Source organism: Mus caroli, unplaced genomic scaffold (assembly GCF_978045245.1).
Source record: "Mus caroli unplaced genomic scaffold, Mus_caroli_1 scaffold_14, whole genome shotgun sequence".
Classification (NCBI taxonomy): domain Eukaryota; kingdom Metazoa; phylum Chordata; class Mammalia; order Rodentia; family Muridae; genus Mus; species Mus caroli.
Genome location: NW_028227269.1, coordinates 112,888,415 through 112,914,154, shown reverse-complemented (window position 1 = coordinate 112,914,154; position 25,740 = coordinate 112,888,415). Strand labels below are relative to the sequence as shown.

Below are 25,740 nucleotides of genomic sequence, written 5' to 3'. Positions count from 1 at the left end.
AAGGCCAAGTTTAGAGATGATATAGTCCCTAGTAGACCTTAGTTATATTGCTAATGATGATCATGCAGTCAAACTGCCTTATAAATTTTTATGTTTATACTCAGTAGATTGCCTGAACCTTCATCACAGAGGATTCTTTAGAGGTTTATAATGATTCATGCTGTCATTCCTGACTAGTCAGACTGCTGAGAATGATTGACAGAGTATTCAGTCAAAGAGAAATCAACGATATCAATCTCTCATTGAAAAATCAAGGACAAAACATGAATGAACATAAGATACTGAGAATGGGGTTGAAAGACACAAAACTCTATTTCCAGGGACTGAGATAAAACCCATGAACTCTCAGTAGCTGTATTTACTGTCATAAGAAGCACCACACAAACCATATAAGTGAAAATTATCACATGAGACCTCTAAATGGCTGAGCAGGTAAAGATGTCTACTGGTAAGGGTAGCGGTATTTAAAGCCCTTAAAATTGAATTTTGTAAGTAGTTCTCTGAGGTTCATATGTACCCTGTTCTCACAACTAACAATAACATAACAATTAAAAAACTTACAATATGAATGGGGTAGAATTTGTGAGAGACCACACCAAGCTGAATGTCTTTTGACATTTGATGATGGAAAGGAAAAATATAATCACTTTTCAGGTGAAGGTTTCTCGAGTTTCACTAGGTACTGGTGGGGCTTTTGTCTATTTGTATTAACTGTGTGACTAGATAATGAAAGAGAAGACATAAAGAGGTTGAAGCAGAGACTTAATAGAAGATACCAAGAGGAACTCCAAGGACCAAGTGGCAGTACATAGTGGTGAGAGACCTTAGTAGTGATAGATCGTAATATATTTCATACAAGTGCTGTGGATAGCCCCGTAGCCAATTATATTTGATGTTCATTCCGTTCTACTGTGAGGGGCTGCAAACAAGGAATGAGTCAACACTCAGGTGATTTCCTGTAAACCTGCTTTCCACCTTAATTTGTAAATTAATGGAGAGCTGATGATTGGGCAGATAAAGTGAAGGTGGAGTGGAAGGTTGAGAGAGAGAGAACAAGGAGAAAATGGAAGAGGTAGAGAATGAAGAGGAGGAGGAACAAGAAAAGTGGAGTAGTAAAACTTGTCCTGGAGAAACACCAAATTCTAAAGGGTCTCAAAGATGTGGAAGATGGTAGCATAGTGGTAGATCTGCCCAATCTAGGCTCACAGCATGTATTCATATTAACTGAGTTGTGTTTTCATTGCTGAGGCATATTTGAGAGATTTACTGCAACGTAGATGATTGAAAATTTTCAAATAATAAAAGATCTTATGAAGTATAGAAAGAACAGGAAAGCCACACCCATGAAGTCTCAACAATATGGCTGCCTAAATAATACCTGAACAAATCTTAATCCAGTTAACATCACAACATGGATGCAAAGAAATGCAATGAGACCCTATCCCTGGATGAAGCCTATGTGCAACTAATGGCTGCTGAGAAAGAATCAGTCTTCCCACGGGATGAGCCCTCTGATGTTATCCAATACCAACTGGTCAACCCTAAAAACATATGCAGATGAGCAATAGTAAACATATTCAGCGGAAAACAAAAAAAGGAAAGAACAATTTTTATGTTAAGAATGTTTAGATTCTTCATACAAGTGTATTTTTTATTTATTTATTTATTTATTTATTTATTTATTTATTTATTTATTATATGTGAGTACACTTTAGCAGTCTTCAGACACACCAGAAGAGGGCATTGGATCCCATTGCAGATGGTTGTGAGCCACCATGTGGTTGCTGGGAATTGAACTCAGGACCTCTGGAAGCGCAGCCAGTGCTCTTAACTACTGAGTATTTTGTATACTGTGCATATTTCTCCTGTATCATTTTTCTATCTCATTCTCCCTTTGTTCCACTAAAGAATTTTACTGATGCATCATCATGTATTTGCATACATAATTGTATATAACTATAGAATATCTAAAAGCTACTAGTGAGTGTCTTTTAATGTTTGTGTTTTTGATACCATTTTAAGTAATAGTTTTTCCCCCACAATGGCATCCAGTTTCCCAAAAGTTAAACAAGTTTCTTATTTCTGATGAAAAAAATATATATAGCCATGTCTTAAAGATGGTATAATTTTTTGGTACATGTGTAGCTTATTTCTATAATTTACTTATTAATGTAGTACTGCAATAAACACTGATATGTACATATTTCTGAAGTATGTTTACGTTGGGTCATTTGAGTGAGATTCTAGTATATAACATGTTGGAAATGCAACTATTAACTACAAATATCTGAACAAAGGCTCTACATCTTCAAAAATTAGTCATTTGGGGGAATTTTCCATCGTCATCATATCATCATCATCATCATCGTCGTCATCATCATCATTGTAATCATGCAACCATCCCGAAATCAATCTGAATACATTGTCCCAAAGAGAAGCAACAGTGTAAGGCCTGAAATCTGCTGGGAACTTATTTCCTGATGTTACATCCACAGCATCTGCACAAAGCTCACCAAAAATTTAGGAAAAGGTTTTTTTTTTTTTTTTTCTTCAGAGAAGATTAGGACATTGACCAGAGCATTCTAATACCTGACACATGTGCCTACTGTCCAGTAGTTTTCCTGCTCAACTAGGTTCTCATCTAAGAAGTTACCTGCTCATGAATATGCAAATTACTTGAGTCCATGGCAGTAAATACAGGGGTGACCACATGCTGAAAACAGCATATGATCAGTGTCCTCTCCAAAGTCCTTGACATAGACTCTAACCATGGAATGGAACAGGGTTGTTCTCTTCCTCCTGTCATTAACTGCAGGTAAGGGGCTCACCATTTCCAAATCTGAAGAAGATACAGATCTTGAGGTGACAATGACATCCACTCTGCCTTTCTTTCCCCAGGTGTCTATTCCCAGGGTCAGCTGCAGCAGTCTGGAGCTGAGCTGGTGAAGCCTGGAGCTTCAGTGAAGCTGTCCTGCAAGACTTCTGGCTTCACCTTCAGCAGTAACTATATAAGTTGGTTGAAGCAGAAGCCTGGACAGAGTCTTGAGTGGATTGCATGGATTCATGCTGGAACTGGTGCTACTAACTACAATCAGAAGTTCAAGGGCAAGGCCCAACTGACTGCAGACACATCCTCCAGCACAGCCTACATGCAACTCAGCAGCCTGACATCTGAGGACTCTGCCATCTATTACTGTGCAAGACAACACAGTGATATAACCACTTCCTGAGTGTGTCAGAAACTCTGAAGGAGCAGCAAGCTGCCCTGGGACTGAAATATCAGAAAAGTCTAACATTTAGACTTCCTCAGAAATAACCATTTTCAGTGACTATTTTTTGTCTCCTACACACAGACTTATAAGGCCTTTGTCAACTTTGTGTAAGATAATCTAAGAGTAAAGTGGTGCTGACTTAAGATCTTCTACTGTACACCTTTAACTTTAAATGGCCTCAGTAGTAACTACGTCCATTGGCAAGTTTCTTACTCATTAAAACAATAAAAAGAGAAAACCATGATGATGCATGATAACATAACAATGGATTCTGAGAGACCAGAACTTTTGTTGAAATAGCTGGAAATAAATTACATTATGAACTTGACCTATAAAATCCAAATCACCAATACCCAGGAACAAACACTCCTTTCATAGTCTTAATTATTAAGTGACCTCAGGTGAATTGTCAACTCTGGCTATGTGTTCCAGAAGACATTACAGTCTCTTAATTTATGAGAAATTTATATCAGAATGCCCAGCTATATAAACATAATTTACATTGTTTGGAAAATATTAATAAATCACTTTTCTTTGAACTTTCTTACCAACACAATGTATGTACCGGTTAATTGAGGCATGTACTGAGGTTATACATAAATATTTGTTCTCATATTTACTTCCTTTGCAGTCTCAGTAATTAGTCCTATAGTCAGTACCCCTTTCAGAACATGGACCTACCTATGTTGATATAGCATCAACTCTCATAATCCACTACATAACTGTTGGATCATATTTTTTACAGAATATTTGTTAACTTGGGTGTATCTGCATCCACAAGTGTTTCTTTTTTTTTTTCTTTCTTTCATTCATTTTCTTTCTTTCTTTTTTTTTTTTTTTTTTTTTTTTTTTTTTGGTTTTTCTAGACAGGGTTTCTCTGTATAGCCCTGGCTATCCTGGAACTCACTTTTTAGACCAGGCTGGCCTCAAACTCAGAAATCTGCCTGCCTTGCCACAAGTGTTTCTTGTACTTTGTCTTGGATGGCTTTTCTTCTGATTGTTTATTCATTTGGTCCTACTCCCATTTTTTTGTGTTTCCTTTATCTTACATTGTTTTTCTTTTTTTAAATTGTGTTTAGGTTCTGATTGTTTTTTAAATAGATAAAAAAAAAAAACCACTGAATCATGCTGAGATAAGATCAGGACGGTGTTGGGAAGGGAAATCAGTAGTTGAACAATAAATGTATTTTCAATAATAAATAGAAAAAATAATTCTAAAAAATTAATAAAAATGTTGATAACATTTTTGCTCTGCAAATCTTCCATATGTCCAAATGCATAGATTTTAAGTTTCATGTATATGTTTAAATCATTCAAATTGTTTTCATATTCCAGAACTGAAAGTATTTTAGTATATGACATATGAAAAACGTGTAATGCTTAGGTGTAATGAAATACATAAGTAAAATGTGTGGACTTTAGCCTCTCTCTCTCTCTCTCTCTCTCTCTCTCTCTCTCTCTCTCTCTCTCTCTCTCTCTCTCTCTCTCTCCTGCTCCTCTTGCTCCTCCTCCTCCTTCTCCTCCTCTCTGTGGTGTGTGTGTGTGTGTAGAGCCATGCCATGAGCAATCACCATTGTAAGATGGCGCTGGCCTCTGCTGTGCCTAACAAGTAAACAAGCCTTCTACGCAGGTGCAAGAGTGAACTGACGCCTAGTCACTGCCCATCTCAGGGCATAGTAATGGGGTGATAGGCGAGGAACGAATCAGGAGCTGACATGCCACATCAGGTGCTGAAACGTCATGGCTGAGAGCTATATAAGCAACGCCATTTTCAGGGGTCTGGGTCTTCCTCCTGAAGAAGCAATAAAGCTTTTTGCTGCAGAAGAAACCGTATGTCCTAGTGTGTTCTTGCCAGCGAGAACGATAGCTCAGGACAAGTGGGGCCGAGGAACCCGGGAACTTTATACCATCACACCTGCACAAGGGAGATCCCCCATTCATGGGGCGGAATCAGAACTGCAGGACATTAAGGCTCTGTAAGGTATGTATAGTCTTGAAATTTCTCCAGAGTTAGAAGCTCTTTTGATTGTTTTCAGTGTGATTATTCCTTCCCTTTCGGTTTCTTTTTGCTTCCACCTCTGGAACTGCTGACTGGTTCTTAGTTGCAGTCAGGCCTGGACAGTGACCAATATTGCTGACTGGTTCTGAGTCGCGGTCAGGCCTGGACAGTGACCAGTATGGAAATCTCCCACTCAGGCCTGGACAGTGACCAGTATGGGAATCTCCCACTCTGTAGTAATGGCCTTATGGCCGGACTTGAAGCAGTGTGGCCTGAAAATCGCCACTAAGACTATAGAGGGATTTGTCAGGGAGATAGACCATGTGGCACCATGCTATACTTGCTCAGGGTCATTAACTGTTGCCTCATGGGACAAACTGAAAGGAGATATAGTTAGGGAACAGCAGAAGGGCAAACTTAAAGCAGGGACCATGCCATTGTGGAAACTGGTAAGATCATGCTTAACAGAAGAGTATTGTAAGCAAATGGTTGAGGCAGGGCAGAAGATCCTGGAGGAGGTTCAAGACAGTCTATCAGAGACAGAGCGGGGAGAGAGAGTAAGAGCTGAGAGGAAACAAGGTGCACCGAAGAATAAAGGCCTTTCCACGGTCCTTGAGCCCAAGGAAAAGAGAAATAAGGGACAGAATGCCCTGGGAGAGCTTAGAAAAAGGGATGGAAAGGGAGAGAAAAAGAGAGATCAAGCTGGGGAGGAACATAAGGGAAGGAGCCTCTATCCACCATTAGATGAGTTCAAGGCACTAGTTGTCAGTAGTTCAGAATCGGATAAGGAACTTAGCTCCTCTGAGGAAACAGACTTAGAGGAAGAAGCAGCAGGCTATGAGGGAGAAAGATACCAGCCAGATGAAAGATGGTTAATCAGTTACAGAATAACATGAAAGCAGCTATAGACAAATGTCAAATCGCTGCACGGTCTCTGGGCCCTCGACCTCTGGGTCCTAGTGCACCTCCACCCTATGTACAGAGGTATCATTCAGACTCATTCATTCATTCCAAAAGAGGAACAGAGAAAAGTTCAGCAAATATTTCCAGACTTTGAAGGCGCCGATGTCGGACGCGTTTATGCTCTGGTGGAGTATATACAGATTAAAGAACTTGCGGAGTCAGTCCGTAACTATGGAGTCAATGCCAGTTTTACTATAGCACATGTACAATTGGTATTTAAGTCAGTTAGAGAGCATTTTCCATCATTACTTTTGATAATTTATATGGATGACGTTTTGATTTGCCATAAAAATTCACAGTTATTGCAGGACGCATACCCTATATTAATAAAAACATTAGGGCAATGGGGATTGCAGGTAGCCTCTGAAAAGGTGCAAGTTGCTCGAATGGGAGCCTTCCTAGGGTCACTCATTTATCCTGACAAAATTGTTCCTCAAAAATTAGAGATTCACAAAGATCAAATACATACCTTGAATGATTTCCAAAAGTTACTGGGAGATATTAATTGGCTAAGGCCATTTTTGAAAATTCCATCAGCAGAATTAAAGCCTTTATTTGATATATTAGAGGGAGATATCCACACCTCCTCCCACAGAGCACTTACCCCAGCTGCATGTCAAGCTTTACAAACTATAGAAAATGCCTTACAAGATGCTCAATTACAATGCATTGATGAGTCGAAATCATTTGAATTGTGAGTATTAAAACTGCACAGTTACCAACAGCAGTCTTGTGGCAAAATGGACCCTTATTGTGGGTTCACCCTAATGCTTCCCCTGCAAAAATCATTGAGTGGTATCCTAATGCAGTTGCTCAACTTGCACTTCGGGGGATAAAAGCAGCCATTACTCATTTTGGGAAAGAACCTCATATGCTAATTGTGCCTTATACCTCTGCTCAAGTTCAAACACTGGCAGCAACAACTAATGATTGGGCAGTCTTGGTTCCTCCTATTCAGGACAAATTGATAATCATTATCCAAAACATCCAATTTTACAGTTTGCCTTAAGCCAAGCCATAGTGTTTCCAGTAGTAACAGCCAAACACCCACTTCCGGATGGGATAGTATTGTATACAGATGGATCCAAATCTGGTATAGGTGCATATGTAGTAAGTGGCCAAGTAACATCTAAACAATATAATGAGACATCACCCCAAGTTGTAGAGTGTGTGGTAGTTCTAGAGGTCCTTGAAACTTTTCTGGGACCGCTCAATGTTGTATCTGATTCCTTATAAATGGTTAATGCAGTTAATACACTTGAAGTTGCTGGCTTAATTAGACCCTCTAGCAAGCTTGCTCACATTTTTCAGCAAATTCAGTCAGCCCTGTTACATAGAAGACATCTTGTGTATATTACTCATGTTAGGGCTCATTCTGGCCTTCCTGGCTCCATGTCTCATGGAAATGCCTTGGCAGACAAAGCCACTAGAATCGTGGCTGCTGCTCTATCCTCGCAGGCAGAGGCTGTAAGGGAGTTTCATAAACTCTTCCACGTGATGGCTGAAACATTACGCCGCCATTTCACTTTAACCAGGAAGGAAGCTCGTGACATTGTCACCCAATGTCAAAACTGCTGTCAATTTCTGCCTACTCCTCATGTAGGGGTAAACCCCTGAGGCATCAGGTCATTACAGGTCTGGCAATTGGATGTCACTCATATTTCCTCCTTTGGAAGAGATCAATACGTACATGTTTCCATTGACACCTGCTCTGGTGTTATGTTTGCTAAACCTTTAACAGGTGGGAAAGCCTCTCATGTTATACAGCACTGTTTAGAAGTGTGGAGTGCTTGGGGCAAGCACACAATCCTTAAAACTGACAATGGGCCAGCATATACCTCTACTAAATTTCAGCAATTTTGTCATCAAATGGATGTCACTCACCTGACTGGCCTTCCTTATAATCCTCAAGGACAAGGCATTGTGGAACATGCCCACCGTACACTCAAGTCTTATTTTATAAAACAAAAGGGGGGAGCTGATGACACTCTGCCCTCAGTGCCAAGAGTAGCTGTATTCATGGCACTCTTTACACTTATTTTTTGAATCTTGACGAGCAAGGTTGCTCTGCAGCCGATCGACATAGCTCAGACCCTGATAGACCAAAAGAAATGGTAAAATGGAAGGATGTCTTATCTGGTCTGTGGAAAGGCCCGGATCCTATTTTGATAAGATCCAGGGGAGATGTCTGTGTTTTTCCATAGAGTAAAGACAACCCATTTTGGCTACTGGAACGACTCACCAGCAAGATAGTAATCAAGGATGGTGTGGAAGATGCTGACCTCCCGAGGACAGCTCCTGACCCTGAAAATGCTGAACTTGTCTCAGGTTCCTAGTATGATGGGAGAACAGAGATGGGCCATTCTCTCGACTTTCCCTAAACCAATGCCAGTTCACCATGATGCTATAGTTTTTCCAAAATTCTTTACTACTAATAAAACATTAGATTTACCATATCTACCCTATGATCCCACCAGAGCACCATTCGGAGAAAATTGTTCTTTATTAGAACAGGGTTTCTTATGTTTTCAAATTAATGGACCAGGGAAATGTATCAACCTCACAGCCCTAGCCTTGGGGATGTTTAATGAGCAGCAAGGAGGCTGGGTGAGCACAACCCAAGATACTTCCAAAGCAGATATAACCATTACAAATTGGACTTTCTGGCAGGAGGCAATTTGGGTTAATGGTACATTTCTACCACCTAACTTTTCAGACAAAGAACGTCCCCCCAACCAAAAATAGCCCCTCATTGTAGCTTGGAGCATGAAGGGCTGATTCTGCCTTGGTCTGATTGTCAATCCTCCATCACTCGTTGGGCAGATCAGAGTAAAACCTTTTTCTTTTCTCCCAACATGATGGATGACCCAGAGAAGGAATTCGTTATGAAAAAAGGACTTTTCATACAGGACTTTAGAATGCATCCCTTTCACAAGTGGGTGCTTTGTGGAGTCAATGGCAGCTGTACAGAACTCAATCCTTTGATCTTTATCCTGGGAGGAGCAGTTGGAAAGGCTTCTCTTACTGGCATCTCAAGATTTGCTCAGTATTGGGGAATACATGATACCTCCCAGGACTCTTATGGATATACTAATACCAGTGTAGAGATCACTGGGTTCAATAAAACTTTGGTAAACCAGATTAATTATCCACCTACCCCAGTCTGTGTTTACCTCCCTTTCTTGTTTATTCTTTCAAATTCTGTTTCAATGATTCTTGTTGGATTTCTCATTGTTGGGATGTAACAAAGAACACCCGCGCCATGGTGGCCTGGATCCCACGTTGGATCCCTGTTCTGGTGGAATCACCCTCCACCTTATCCCTGTTTCAACAAAAAAGAGATTTTGGCATTACTGCTGCCATAATCATAGCAATTTCAGCCAGTGCAGCTACTGCAACAGCTGCAGGGTACTCTATGGCTAGTATGGTTCAAACAGGCACAAAATTAAATCAGCTTTCAGCATATCTGACTGATGCCATCACTGTCCAAACTTCTGCTAGTACCAAGTTAAAGGGAGGGCTGATGATTTTGAATCAGCGCCTTGACCTGGCAGAGGAACAGATAGGTGTCCTATACCAGATGGCCCAGTTGGGTTGTGAAAGAAAGTTGGGCTCTCTATGTATTACCAGTGTACAATATGAAAACTTTACTCATGCAGCTAATCTGTCTAGACAGCTTTTCTCGTATCTTGCAGGAAATTGGTCCGAGGGATTTGATGAGACTCTTGAGGCCCTGAGGGTGGAAGTTTTAAAGATCAACTCAACGCGAGTGGACCTGTCATTGACAGAGGGCCTCTCCTCCTGGATTTCATCTGCATTTTCTTATTTTAAGGAATGGGTGGGGGTAGGGTTTTTTTTGGTGTTGCCACCTGCTGAGGATTTGTGTTCATGCTCTGGTTGGTTTGCAAGCTCAGAACCCAACAAACAAATGACAACGTTGTGATAGCTCAAGGACTTGCTGCCATTGAGCAAGGGGTGTCCCCCGAAATCTGGCTATCTATGCTCAAGAATTAGTTGACATTGGTGGCTGGCTTCTTTTGTAGAGTTCACCCTAGGTCATTTAGTATTTACTGTCACATAGCACTGTGGTATCCAGGGACGGGCAACTTTCCTCATCAACCTAAGACACGGGGCCCGGTGGAGATAGGGTTACCCTATGACGGGAAAGGCTGTGACATTAGAGGAATGACCTAAGACAGGAGCCACAGCAGATGGGCATAATTACACAGACCTAGTCCAGCCTCATTTTAATAAAATAAAAAGGCAGAGATGTGGAGAGCTGTGCCATGAGCAATCGCCATTATAAGATGGTGCTGGCCTCTGCTGTGCCTAACTAGTAAACAAGCCCTGTACACAGGTGTGAGAGTGAACTCACACCTAGTCACTGCCCAACTCTGGGCATAGTAATGGGGTGATGGGCGAGCAAAGAATCAGGAGCTGACAGGCCACATCAGGTGCTGAAACACCATGGCTGAGGGCTATATAAGCAACGCCATTTTCCAGGTTCTGGGTCTTCCCTCCTGAAGAAGCAATAAAGCTTTTTGCTGCAGAAGTATCCGTTTGTCCAAGTGTGTTCTTGCCCGGCGAGAAAGATAGCTCGGGACATGTGTGAGTGTGTTTGTGTGTGTGTGTGTGTATTTCAGTAATGAACTTTACCATTATTAATCTCTAAGTACACAGAGAAGGATCTACTAGAATATTTATAGTTTTTTCAGGGCATCTCTTCAGGTGCAATAGAGGGAAACAAACCAAGTAAAGAGGTGATAATGAGTACATGGTGCAGATTGACTTTGTCATCCTTGTTCAAACTTTCAGGAGTCTAAGCACAGGCAGTTTATTATAGGTATATTGCAACATGATAAAATTTGGGAAAGGGTTTCCAGGCAACAACAATTTCCAGTCATTCAAAATTTGGTTGCACAATAATGTTTAAAGTAACTATTTTATTTCCAGCCCCTCCCCATCCACCCTCCTATTGCTCCACATCCCATACCTCCTCCCCACCTGACCCTGTCTCAACGTGGATTCCTCCCCCCCCCCACCTGACCTCTAGTCTCCCTGGGGCCTCCAGTCTCTTGAAGGTTAGTTGCATCATTTCTGAATGAGCACAGACTTGGAAGTCCTCTACTGTGTATGTGTTGGGGACCTCATATCATCTGCTGTATGCTGTCTGTTTGGTGGCCCAGTGTTTGAGAGATCTCAGGGTTCCAGATTAATTGAGACTACTGGTCTTCCTATAGAATAATCCTTCTCAGCTTCTTTCAGCCTTCCCTAATTCAAACACAGGGGTCAGTTGCTTCTGTCCACTTGTTGGGTACAAATAATTGAATCTGACTCTTACATCTGAGTGTTGGGTCTTTTGGAGGTCAGTCATGATAGATCCCTTTTTGTAAGCATTCCATAGCTTCAGTAATGAAGTCAGGCCTTGGAACCTCCCCTTGAGCTGGATTCCACTTTGGGCCTGTAGTTGGATCTTTTTTTTCCCTCATGCTCTTCTTCATTTACAAACCTGCAATTCTTTCATACAGAAACAATTATGGGTCAGAGTTATGACTGTGGGATGGCAACCCCATTCTTCACTTGATGTCCTGTCTTCCTGCTGGAGTTGGGCTCTATAAGTTTCCACTCCCTACTGTTCTGCATTTCATCAAAGGTCCCTCCCTATGAGTCCTGGGAGTGTCTCACCTCCCAGGACTCTGGTGCATTCTGGGTGGTCCCCTCAATCTCCTACTTCTGGAGGTTGCCTGTTTACATTCTCTCTGATGGACCCCAGGGCTTCAGTCATTTTACCTCACCCAATACCAGATAAGGTTCACCTCTCCCCCTTCCACTGTCACTCCACCTCTTCCATATTTCATCTCAAGTCACTTCCTCCCCACTTGTTATTGCTTTCTTCTCTCTTCCAAGTGTGACTGAGGCATCCTCACTTGGGCAATTCAACTTATTAACCCTTTTGAATTCTGTGGATAGAATTCACAACAACTCTTCTCAATGATAAAAGAACATCTGGTGGAATCACCATGCCTAACCTAAAGCTGTACTACAGAGCAATTGTGATAAAGACTGCATGGTACTGATACAGTGACAGACAGGTAGATCAATTTAATAGAATTGAAGACCCAGAAATGAACCCATACACCTATGGTCACTTGATCTTTGACAAGGGAGATAAAACCATCCAGTGGAAAAAGGACCGCATGTTCAACAAATGGGGCTGGCACAACTGCCAGTTAGCATGTAGAAGAATATGAATTGATCCATTCTTGTAAAAAGTTCAAGTCTATGTCGATCAAGGAACTCCACATAAAACCAGAGACACTGAAAATTATAGAGGAGAAAGTGGGGAAAGCCTCGAAGATATGGGCACAGGGGTCAAGTTCCTGAAGAGAGCAGCAATGGTTTGTGCTGTAAGATCAAGAATCAACAAATGGGACCTCATAAAACTGCAAAGCTTTTATAAGGCAAAAGACATTGTCAATAAGACAAAAAGGCAACCAACAGATTGGGAAAGGATGTTTACCTATCCTAAATCAGATAGGGAACTAATATCTAATATATATAAAGAACTCAAGAAGGTGGACTCCAGAAAATCAAATAAACCCATTAAAAATGGGGTACTGATCTAAACAAAGAATTCTCATCTGAGGAATACTGAATGGCTGAGACGCACCTAAATTTTTTTTCTACATCCTATTCATCAGGGAAATTCAAATCAACCCTGAGATTCCATCTCATAACAGTCAGAATGGCTAAGATCAAAAATTAAGGTGACAGCAGATCCTGGCAAGGACGTGGAGAAAGATGAACACTCCTCCATTGCTGGTAGGATTGCAAACTTACACAACCACTCTGGAAGTCAGTCTGGTGGTCCCTCAGCAAATTGTACATAGTACTACTGGAAGATCCAACAATTTCTCTCCTGGGTGTATACCCAGAAGATGTTCCAAATTGTCATAAGGACACATGCTCCACTATGTTCATAGCAGCCTTATTTATAATAGCCAGAAGCTGTAAAGACCCCAGATGTCCTTCATCAGAAGAATGGATACAGAAAATGTGGTACATTTACACAATGGAGTGTTACTTAGCAATTAGAAACAATGAATTCATGAAATTTTTAGGCAAAGGGATGTATCTGGAGGATATCATCCTGAGAGAGGTGACCCAATCACAAATAACACACATGATATGCACTCACTGATAAGTAGATATTAGCCCAGAAAATTAGAATATCCAAGATACAATTTGCAAAACACATGAAACTCAATTAGGAGGGATACCAAAGTGTGCATACTTTGTCCTTCTTAGAATGGGGAACAAAATAGCCATGCAAGGAGTTACAGAGACAAAGTTCAGAACTAAGACAGAAGGAAATACCATCCAGTGACTGCCCCAACTGGGGATACATCACATATACCACCACCAAACCCAGACACTATTGTATATGTCAGAAATATTTTGCTGACAGGACCATGACATATCTATCTCTTATGAGTCTACGGCAATGCCTGGAAAATACAGAAGTGGATGCTCACAGTCATCTATTGGATGGAACACAGGGTCCCTAATGAAGGAGCTAGAGAAAGTACCCAAGGAGCTAAAGGGGTCTGCAACCATATAGGAGGAACAACTATATGAACTAACAGTAACATGACTAACAGGTCATGAGGAGGGTATTGGGGGCTTTGGGGATAGCGTTTGAAATGCAAGTGAAGAAAATGTCTAATAAAAAAAGAAAATAATATCCAGCACACCAAAAAAAAAAAAAAAAGAAAGAAAGAAAAAGAAAAAAAAGTAGAAGAAGATGAGGACAAAGACGAACAGGAAGAGGAAGAGGAAGTGGAAGAGGAAGAGGAAGAAGGAAAAGGAAAAGGAAAGATAAAGAAAAAGAAAAAGAAAAATGAAAAAGAAAAAGAAAAGGAAAAAGAAAAGAAAAGATTGTGATTTTGGAACTCAGTCCTTGTTTTTCCATCCACAGTGATAACTCCATGCAGCTATGCGGGGCAATTGTAGGAGACCTAGTGTCAGGGTATCATCCACGGCCATGTGAAGTTCTAGTTCAGAAAAATTAGGGAGAGACTTGAGAGAACTTACCCATTTTGCATTATCTGGATTTCATCATGTTTTAATTCTCATCACTCATTTTTGTACATATTTAAGATGTTTAACTAAAACTGTAATATCGAAACATTGTTTGACTTTTGTAACTCAGGATACAAGATAGGAAGACATTTGCTTACTTAAAGACTGTCTGTAAAAGTCAAAGAATCCTCTGGATTTCACTAGGTATCAGCTTCCTCACTTCCCTGTCTTGTGATTAAGGTGTGATATTCCTCAGTCTGGTGGAATGTTTTAGGTTCAAGAGGCATATCCATCCTAGGCTTCAGATTTATGATCAGAATATTCCACTATCTCGTTAAGAACCAGCACCAATATTGGATTTTTAGCAATTTCTTTTTACTGTGGAGATTCCTGAAATTAATATTATGATTACTTGTAAGGGATTCACTGTCTTTACCTTCTTTCCCAACCCATATTAATGACTCAGTGAGATAAGATCAAACCTTGGTTAGTAGAATTTATACATCATAAAATGATATGTATGGTTTGTGCTCTATTCTGTGCATATCTTGAAACCCATTCCTCATATCATCAACATATGACATGTTCTTCTCACATACAAAAGTAACATTTCTTTATGTCCTTCTCAACTATTTGATATTATGGAGTAGAGAATTTTTTGTTTATATCTGTATTCCATTTCTAATTTATTGAATTCTCTGGAGTTTAAGTGTTCTTTGTATATGTTGGATATTAGCCCTCTATCAGATGTAGTATTGATAAAGATCTTTTCCAAATTGGTTTGTTGTCATTTTGTCCTATTGACAGTGTCCTTTGCCTTACAGAAGCATGGCAATTTTAAACATATTCTGCTACTGTGAAGAGACATGACCAAGGCCACTCTTATAAAAGAATATGTTTAATTGGGATTTTGTTTACAGATTTACATGTTAGTTTGTTATTATCATGTTCAGGATCATGGTGGTATATCTGTTATTATACAGGACCTGAGTATTGCTGATCATAGGTAGAGAGAGAAATACTCGGTCTCCCAAGGGGTTTGGATCCTCAAAGCTCACCCCCAATGACACACTTTCTCCAAGGACACACCAATCCTTTCAATCTCACCAAGGATGAGTAATCATCGAAGACTAGTCATATAAACCTGTGAAACTATAGAAGGCAATCTCATTGAAATTATCACATGTGCCAAAGGTGTTTCCTGTTACTGAAAGGACACAAACAATTATTTTCAAAACCCTATACCTATCAAAAATTTTTTTTTTGTCTTTGAGATTGTTTTCCTTCTACTGAAAATACCCATCCCTGCACACCCTTTACCTTAACATCACTTTTCCCACCCCCTATCTTAGAAGCCTAGTATAGGAGACTAAATAGAAGTTATCAATGCCATTGGGTCCTTTGAGTTATTAAAATAACCATTCTCTATTGTCGGGTATCAATTCACATCAGCTATCAAATAAAACAGTTTTGAAAAACAAAGACTGCCTTCATCATCAGGGATCTACATGGAGGGATGGGGGTGTAAGTCCTCCAAAGGTGGGCCTCCGCTCAAGTCTTGAGATGAGCTGGCCAGCACCCCAGTGTCCCAATAGAAAACCACACCTGATGCAAACTGCAAGAGGTTTTATTATCAGCTACCTGAGGAAGAAGTCCCTCCACTTTGCAGGGCAGGGGAGTTCTACCCAAGAGGTGAAAGTAGGGGGCTTTTAACACTAGCTGAGGAGTTGGGAGGAGTTGGGAGGAGAGTTGGGAGGAGTTGGGAGGAGAGTTGGGAGGAGTTGGGAAGAGTTCTTCTATTCTGGGTGTCCTTGGTGAAATTTACAAGGCAGGAGTGGGTAGTGAGTTCTTTCTGAATTTTTATCTCCGTGTCCTCGGCACAGGAAGGCAGGCGTCTCTGGTTGTACAGTATAGAAACAAAAAGACTTTTTGCTGGCTCTAGAGAACTAAGAGCTTCTTTCTAGCTGTATTTTTAGAGATCAGGAAAAACAAGCTTGGGGAACATCCAAGGGCTTTACCTTCCAGGGAGAAACACTCTAAGTCGGGTCTCACAGGGGCTTCATTGTAAAAAGCCTTGCCTAAACTTTCCTGTGAAGGCCTTCTCTTTTCCAGCCCTCTTGTAGTCTGTACTCACTTGGATCCAAACTGGAAACTGCCCCATCTGGGGATCAGCCATCCCCTTCCTGCCTGGTGCTTAGACACGTTGAGGAGAAGCAGAGACCACAAATCTCTTTCCCAAATGCAAGAGTATCCCAGCAGCCTTTGAGTATACTGGAGACCAGAAACTACAGCATCTGTTTCAGACTCCACTTACCAGGAAACACAGACTGGGGCTGCTGTTATAGATGGTGTTCTATCTCCCCTAAGTGGTTTGTCAGCAGTTCTCAGGAACCTCAGTTGAGGCAGGCAAACAGTCCAACGGGACAAACATCGTCATCCATTAATAAGGAAAAATGTAATGAGGCAATGTTTGTGTTCTAAGGCAAGGCTTGTCCTATAGAGTAATATCCTATCCTAGTTTTGAGTGTAGCATTAAAATGGTATAAAGAATGGATTTTATGAGAGATGTATGCAAAGCCATTTTAGGAAGGTTCATACAGCAAAGAATGCCTGTCAGTATACTATGGCATGTATACAACACTCTTCAGGCTGAGCTATTGTCATTGCCATAACTGAGAAAGTATCTACAGATACATCATTGTATTTTTCAGAACCAAATTTTTGGATTTTAGTAATATCCATTAGTCATATGCCATTTGGTTTTACTGTGGGCAGAATCCCTGAAGGAAATTATTTAGTATTCAATTTTGAACAATAGGGAAATTGTAGAACTATAATTTTTGATGATTCTTGGTTAGTTGAAATTTTAATTGAGGCAATGGAACAGGATTGTGAGTTAAAATGTGCTAATCATCGGTGTTTAACAGGTTTAAGGAAAGATAGTGAAGACCAAAGTTTTTTCTGAGGTCCCAGGCAATCCTGAAAATGCAAACACGTGGATCATGAAGAATTGTGAAGACCTGAAATAAATAATTTAATGATCCCCCAAAAGTTTTGAATAACTTTATCAAGTTAGGATGTGTAGGCTGTTTGTAGCTTAGGGACAATAATCTTATAAACACAGGTTCAGTGATTTTATTCACTAGCAAAGTGTGACACTCTAGACTTATGACTGTATAAAATTCATTTTCTTAAGCAGAGAACTATCGAGTTGGGCCTGGCTTAGTGCCTTGGGAGGTGTGCATCGTAGGTTATTCAGGTTAAAAGCATGGCAATTGGATTTTACACAATGTGGCTTTTAGTTTCTCACAATCTGGTGTACTCCCTCAGCCAGTGAAGTGTCCAGACATCTTTGTGTTTCCTTGTATGTTCTCTTTGAATTCAGTGTAGCATAGAAGCTTGACAGGACAACTGGACTTAGACATTAATCTTGTGTACCCTTTATAGCTTGCAAATGTCATTATACCCTTGCAACTATAACTGCATTGATCATGCTAAATGTCATTATATTTTCCTACTGATAAATGTACAAAAACCTGGTTGCTCTCAATAAAATTATAGCATTCTCAGTTGTGCTGTAATGCATCCAAATTGGTCTGACTTAATTTCTTGTGGACACATCAGGTGACCCTGATCCAGTAAGTATGAGCAGACATTTATACTGTATGTCTGAGGAAAAATTAGTATAAAATGCCAACTGATCATTTCCTGTTTATGCTTTTAATCTTTTGTTCTTCTGGTGAAAGAAGTTGAAGCACTAATAATAGGGGAAGGTAGTGATACACAATCCTAATTACATGGAGTACTCCCAGTCCTCTGGAGGCAGAGGCAGACAGATCCCTGAGTTCATGGCCAGCCATTAAGTCAGAGTTAGTTTCAGGACAGCCAGGGATAAACAGAAAAACACTATCATAAAAACCAAAGATAAGTAAATAAGTAAAAAGATATGTAAATAAGTAAAAAGATATGTAAATAAAGCAAATAAATAATAAAGTTTAAAAAATAATAGCAGAAAAAGTTTAGAAGGGAGACTTCATTAAGTACATTTCAAATATTTCAACAATTTTAGATGGACAATCTCAAAGTAAATTTTGATGTTCAACATACTTTTCATGAAATCAGTTTTATATTTCATCATATATTAATTTTATAACATGTTTCTTCATGATATTTTCATACATACATGTAAAATATTTCTTAAAAAATTACTGGCCAGATTCTAGATATTTTCCAATTTTCTAAGGAGATTTGCTAATAGCTAGGAATATATTATTATGTATCTAGTCCTTAGGATCATTGCTCATAATTTTTTATTTTATTCAAAAACTCATATTAAGCAGTTCCTCTCATGTGATCCATGGTTGCAGGAACATGATAAAGTTTCTTGGGCATTATTCTGGGAATTATCACAATTACTTTGGTTCTGGATATACCCGGATTGATGACAATTCCTTTGATAACTTGCATGTATTCCCAGAAAATCAGGATCATTCTTAAATTCACAATGAGCTTGTAATTGAAGAGGAGGCCTAATATCCATGTCTTCAAACCATTCATATATAAGTAGCTAGAATAAGACACAATTGACATAAGGCCTTTTTACAAAACTAGCCCTAAACTTTCTATTTTTCCTCAAGAAATTCCAAATGATGAACATTTAAAACTGAAAAACTTGATGAGATTACTTGCATTAATTGTTTCAAATTAAAAGTCTATAAACAGATTTACATTTAAATTATTTGGACATAGAGAATGAGATCATGCTGATTAGCCATCTGATGTTATCATCCTTCAATTTCAAAGACATTTGAAACATCCCCAAGGCATTTCTGGATTCATTTTTAGTATTTGATTTTGAATCACCAAATATTCCAGTACCTGGGATATACATACATACATACATACATACATACATACATACATTCAAACATACATTCATACATACATTCATACATACAAACATGTATGTACTACACCCGGAGGCATTTCTGGATTCATACACACATAATGCCATAATTTTTAGTATTTGATTTTGAATCACCAAATATTCCAGTACCTGGGATATACATAAATACATACATAAATACATACATACATACATACATACATACATACATACATACAAACATGTATGTACTACACACACACACACACACAAACACACTACTAGAAGTTAAGAAACAAAGTAGATGCAACCATCAAGCTTACCTGTTTCTAATCCTTATTCTTAAGTAAAGCCTCTCTCTAGTATCTCTTTTAAAAAACTTTTATATGTAGATTTAGTATATTTACAGTTTCTTCCATGTAAAAATATCCAAGAGTATATTTTATAAAAGAATAAACTTCATGTATCACCTAGATTTTGATAATCAAGAACCCATGTTAGCTCTGTCAATGGTATCATGGTACATCATGATGCATCAGAAATGTAGATGAAGTGCTACAGTGTGGGAATGAAGGGGAGGCATCAAGCTTGCTCTGGGAAACAAATCAGCACTGAGACCTAACAAGGATTTCACAAAAATTGTACCAGTTTTCTGAGCTTAGCATATTCCTTCACCTCATCATTTTCCTCTGGGCATCACCACTGCAAACACCTGAAGGCCAATCTTTAACAACAGCATTTCTTTATAGAAATTTGAAGTGACAGTCAAACCATGATTTGTGTATCTGATTTCAAGATCCTTGTCCAGCTTCTGATGCAAAATTTTCATCCTTTCATGATAGCCTCAATGTCTTTCCTGAGCATTGCTCTTATTCATATCTGCAAGTCTAGTTTCTGCCTCCAGACAAATGTATTTGGTTAAGGTCTCCTCTTAAAGATATACAAAATCAAGACTCAGATTTTATTTTATTATTTTTTACTTTTCAATCACCTAAATTTCATTTTTGTAGACAAAATCTCTTCTAACCTTCACTTGGAAATAAAGATGCCTATTGCCAATGAGCTGAGGCAGGAAATAGGAGATGGGACATCCAGGATAAGGAATTATGAGACACACTTAGGCAAGGGAGAGTCTACTCAGAACACTGAGGAGTCAGGCATAGAAAACAAAGATAGGAACCAGACACATAGCTAAACTCTAGTTAAAATCAAAAGTATGACATGTGATTAATTTTAGAGTTTTCTTTTCCTCTGGGAATTAACTGGCCAAGAGGAAAAGCTGCAAGTAACACATACCAAGCCTGAACCACTGATCTTGTGTAACCACACAAGACTTCCAGTGGAGGGATTGAGACACCAACCCAGACACAAAACCTTTTACCTACAATTTGTCATACATGCCAAATGTCTTAGGGTGGTGCAGAAATTGTAGAGGACTGGTCCACCTGCTGTCCCATCCCACAAGAAAGATATCACCCCCGGGATTAGATGACTTGCCAGGATCCAGGAGATGGATAGCTCACAGACCTGGGATAGGACCATATATATGACTGACAAAGCAAAAACTAAACCAAACCAACAACAACAACAAACAACAAACAAAACAAAACAACAGCAAAATAATGAAATGATTTCTAATGATATTCGGCTACATTTGTATACAATAGCCTAGCATAATCATCATCCAAGAGGTTTCATCCAGCAACTGATAGAAATGGATTCAGAGACCCACAGCTAAACATTAGGTAATTAACTAACCCATAAGCTAAACAGGAGCTTCCTGAATCCTGCAGAAGACAGGGAGTGAAGATTTTAGGAGCTAAAGGGGTCAAGAACATCCCAAGAAAACTAAAAACTCAAGCAACTTGAAACCATAGTTGCTCATAAAGCCTGACCAGACAATCAGGGAGCCTGCGTGGGTCTGATCTATGCCCTCTGCATATATATTATGCTTGTATAGCTTGATGTTTTGGTGGGAATTCTAACAGTGGGATCAGGATCTGTATCTGACTCTTCTGCCTGCTTCAGGGAACTTTTTTCTTATACTGGTTTACCTTGGTCTAATTTTGATTTGAGGGGAGGTATCTAGTCTTACTGTAAATCGACATGTATGTTTAGTTGGTATCTCTGGGAGGCTTGCTTTCTTCTTAAGGGAAGTGGAAAAGGAGTGAATTTGTGGGGTAGATGACGTAAGGGAGGACTGGGAGAACAGGGAGGCAAAGTTGTGTACATGGTATAATATAAAAAAGAATAAAAATTTTCAAAGATTAGTAAACATATATTTAATAAAATATAAAAAGGAGATTGCTACTTTACCATTACTGAGTAAAATGTAATGGGAAGCAATTAGTTGTTTGGAAGCCTAGAATACCTTGGTAGATTGGCATATGTTAGAGCATAGAGGAATACAGAAGTTAGGCTTGCTGTACTATGAAGTGTAAAGTCAAGGCCACATACATGAACATTATTCACTGGGCTAGTGTGAATATTAGGGATCTGTTTCTAGAAGTAAGGGTCAACTTGAAGCCTCTGTCATAGGAATATATTAAGAGCATGGATTACACACAGAGGTACAAATGTGTAATGTCTTAGACTTAAGCCTCTAAACCAAGGTTAATCCTACCTTTGGGTGTTGGTAACACTTGTCACATGGAAGTGATGGAAATCCATTTCTAGCAGTGGGCAAACAGACATCAGAAAAAAAGAAAATCCTGCTTATCCATAAAGCCCACAGAGTAAAATCTCATCTTGTACACTTGGCAGATTTACCCTTGTAATCAAACCATGATTTAATTGGTCTTCATGGTTTTCATCCATTCCAAATGAGATTTGACTCTTTTGATGAGTCAAATCTGCAAACTCATTCATGTATCTGTAAGGAGTTTTTATTTTCCATTTAATCACCCAGAATAAATTGCTATGCAGAGATAAGGATAAAGTAAACTCAAAACTTACTGTCTTGCCTTCTGTTTAAATTCTCACACTAGCTTTGCAACTCCAGATAACATATTCAGCAGTCTCAGCATTTGAAATGGCTGCAAAGAGATGTGATAGTATTTATCACATGTGATGACCGCAGAATTATTTTCTTCATGAATATGTAAATCATGGTTTGTGGTTGTAAATACAGATGTCCAGACATCTATAGCACCACATTAGTACCCTCTAGTCCATGTGCAGAGAGGTTCTAACATGGACTGGATTTGGATCATGCTCCATCTGCTGGCAGCAGCTACAGGTAAGTAGACACCTAGACTTAGGCATGAGGGGTAGGGACAGGATGAAGTGAAATATCTACTACTTTGTTTTCTCTCAACAGGTATCCAATCCCAGGTTCACCTACAACAGTCTGGTTCTGAACTGAGGAGTCCTGGGTCTTCAGTAAAGCTGTCATGCAAGGATTTTGATTCAGAAGTCTTCCCTATTGCTTATATGAGTTGGGTAAGGCAGAAGCCTAGGCATGGATTTGAATGGATTGGAGACATACTCCCAAGTATTGGTAGAAGAATCTATGGAGAGAAGTTTGAGGACAAAGCCACACTGGATGCAGACACAATGTCCAACACAGCCTACTTGGAGCTCAACAGTCTGACATCTGAGGACTCTGCTATCTACTACTGTGCAAGGCACAGTGTAACAGCTCATATCTGGAGCATGTCAAAAAGTCTGAAGGCAGGAATCTATTTTGTGTCTGATGTTACCACAAAGAATAACCAAAGCAGTTGCTCAAAGCCTGTGGTTAAATGTTTAAGGAAAGAGCAACAGGAGTAAGAATTCAGTCTATTTGCATAAAGGGATTTCACTAATCAGCCTGCATGCAAAAATCATAGAGCAGTCAGTTTTAAGTTACTAATATCGATCCACATATTCCTATGATCATGTCAATGTGAGCACGTGTCTACCATATTTGGGTCAATATCTTTAACAAAAGTGTTTAATTACATACTGAATCAATTTCCAGTTCCTAGGAAATGACTAGGATTACTGTTGAATCACTTTACTATTAAAATTAATTCATCATCCAGTATGTTAATTCCTCAGATCTGAGAGTTAGGTTCTGAGACAAACTATGATCACTTTTTCCACATTCATTGTCTTGCCTAGTATTAATTTCCTTCCCTGTAATCACATCCTGTTACAAGACAGTTGTGGGACCATGAAAGGTAGCATGGTCCCCAGTTTATCTAAGGCTAGAGCTCTGGAGGCTCTGAAAGGACTGTAGGAGCTTTGACTGCTCCAGGGCAACAGGCCCCTGTCACTAGCTGCAGCCCCCCATAGATTTGTGGCCACCAGTCACATAAGGCCACACCCCAAACACCCTCCACAAGTAGATGATGAAAAGAATGTGACCTGTGGTTAAGTAGGCTCTTGACAGAGATCTCCATTCTAAAGAGGTACTTAAAGGTCTGGAGGGCTTAGCCAATAAGTTTTCCTTCCCATACATTCCTCCCTGAAAAAGGTATTTTATCTCAGGCCCACCCTGAGAAGTGGGGTGTGGTTTTACACATCTACTTTCTGCCTTGAAAATAAATGCCTTAATACCAGGACTGTCTCTTTTCATCAGGACCTGCTGTGGTGAGCCTCAGAGATAGCCTTCACCTATAGAGCCACTATTTAATCTCCCATGGAAGGCCTCTCTGTGCTACCAGACATGACCACCGCCAAGTTCAAGACAAGTCCGCTGCTTTCAAGCAAAGGACTATCACCTTGGTACCAGCTGGAGCTTCCTCTTTCCCCTCTCCCCTTCCTTGGCCCAGGGCTAGATCCAGCCTGCCCTGCCCCACTCCACTCTCAGCTCTTCTGAGGCTCCCAGTGGTGACTGGAAATCCAAGAGCCTGAGAACCAAACAGCTCCAGCTTCCTTGCAAGCCAAGGGATCCCTGAACCATCTCTGGCTGTCCAGCTCCTCAGACTGTGCTTCAGCACCCCCTGGAGCAGTGACCCAGTGCTTTTCTACAGCCCACACCCGCCCAGTTGGCATCATGTGGTAAGTTCCATCAAGCTTCTTGCTTCCTGATTCCCACCTCCCTGGGCGGCCATGCCCAGTGACAGCACAGCCTTGGGACCTACAACCATATAGAGTGACGCTTAGTGACACAAGACCAGCTTTTAGCGTTTTGGGGATACATGTATGTCACACTCATCAGTTCTTTGATGAAGACTGTTCAGTTTGAATAAATATGCACACAACAGTAAGTACAGACACATGTGGTACTTATGATCTCTAGTGGCTGGACACAGAATAATAGCTGAAATCACTGGTTTGTTTTGTATGTTCCTCCAGCACAGAGTTCCTCTGCATGAGAAATCTTCATGCAAACAACTGATTATCTCATCATAGTGATTCCTTTTGGTAAATGTGAGTCATCTTCTCTAATTCTAAGTTAGAATGTAGGCAACTGTATACTGAGTTTAAAAAATAGTACATGAAATACCAGTGAACTTCCAAAGCACAGTCCAGTCTTCCTCTAGATGCAAAGCAGGAAACTGATCACCATGAAGCAGAAATTTGAACTTCCTCATTTGGAACTAGATAGATTCTACAAATAGTGAGGCAGTACTTACTATGGTTGTTAGAGTGTAACTGGAGGACTAATCAGATAGCTTTTCGAGAATTCTACTCAAAGGGCCCCAAATTTAATACTACATGCAAGAGAACTCTGGTTTCTGAGCTCATGGGTATTGGTGATTATGAAGAAAACAGTGATTAGTGAAGGGGCACGCCATTCTCCATGGGGACACTCATGGCATCAGAGTTCATATATATCTTACTATCGTCTTCCTTCTGTGATACCATCAGTCTTTTCAAGAATGCTTATTCCCTTTATCTTGCACGTGCCCGACTGGCCAGGAAGAACGACAATACAACAGGATCCTTCCACACACGTTTATTGGGAGAGATTGATTGCAGAGGTGAAGTGACCCCAAGCACAGAACTGGTGCTGCTTATATAGGCCTAGGAGAGGCGCTCTCTCTCATCTGATTGGTTAACTTGTCTCTCATCTGATTGGTTAACTTGTCTCTCATCTGATTGGTTAACTTGTCTCTCATCTGATTGGTTAATTTTGGTTAATTCTCAAAACCCTATCTTGGCAAAAGAACCTTTACTGCCTATGTATGTGTGGTGGCCAGTGGTAGCCAACTGGCCTGCAACTGCCACTCTGTAACTGCCACTCGGCAACGGCTTCCCACACCTGTAATTTCAGAACGTGGTTCACCTTCACTACAGAAATATCTGGCTACTTCTCTGTAAGCTTAGATGTTTTTTTAAACCTTCCATAAATAATAGTTCTCAAATGCTTTGACAGTACATCTAGCCCACCATGCAAAGGTGGGGAGAAGAGATGGTATATAGGACAAGGCAGTGTGGACCATTTTATAAGTAGTTTGGGAGCAATTCCAATCTACTTTTGTCAGGATACCAGCAGCCCAATAGTGTCAGGATGCCAGACATGAACCAGCAGTGGTCTAGCACTCTCTAGTAGAAACCATCAGGCTTCTGCTAAATAATTATGAGTCTGAGGGAGCAACTGGAACCAT

At 40.0% G+C, this 25,740-nt stretch overlaps 1 pseudogene; it reads left to right on the top strand.

The window, feature by feature from the left end:
- Nucleotides 1-22,393: 22,393 nt before the first annotated feature.
- LOC110306630 (immunoglobulin heavy variable 1-69D pseudogene) lies at nt 22,394-22,972 on the top strand (annotated as a pseudogene).
- Nucleotides 22,973-25,740: the final 2,768 nt, after the last annotated feature.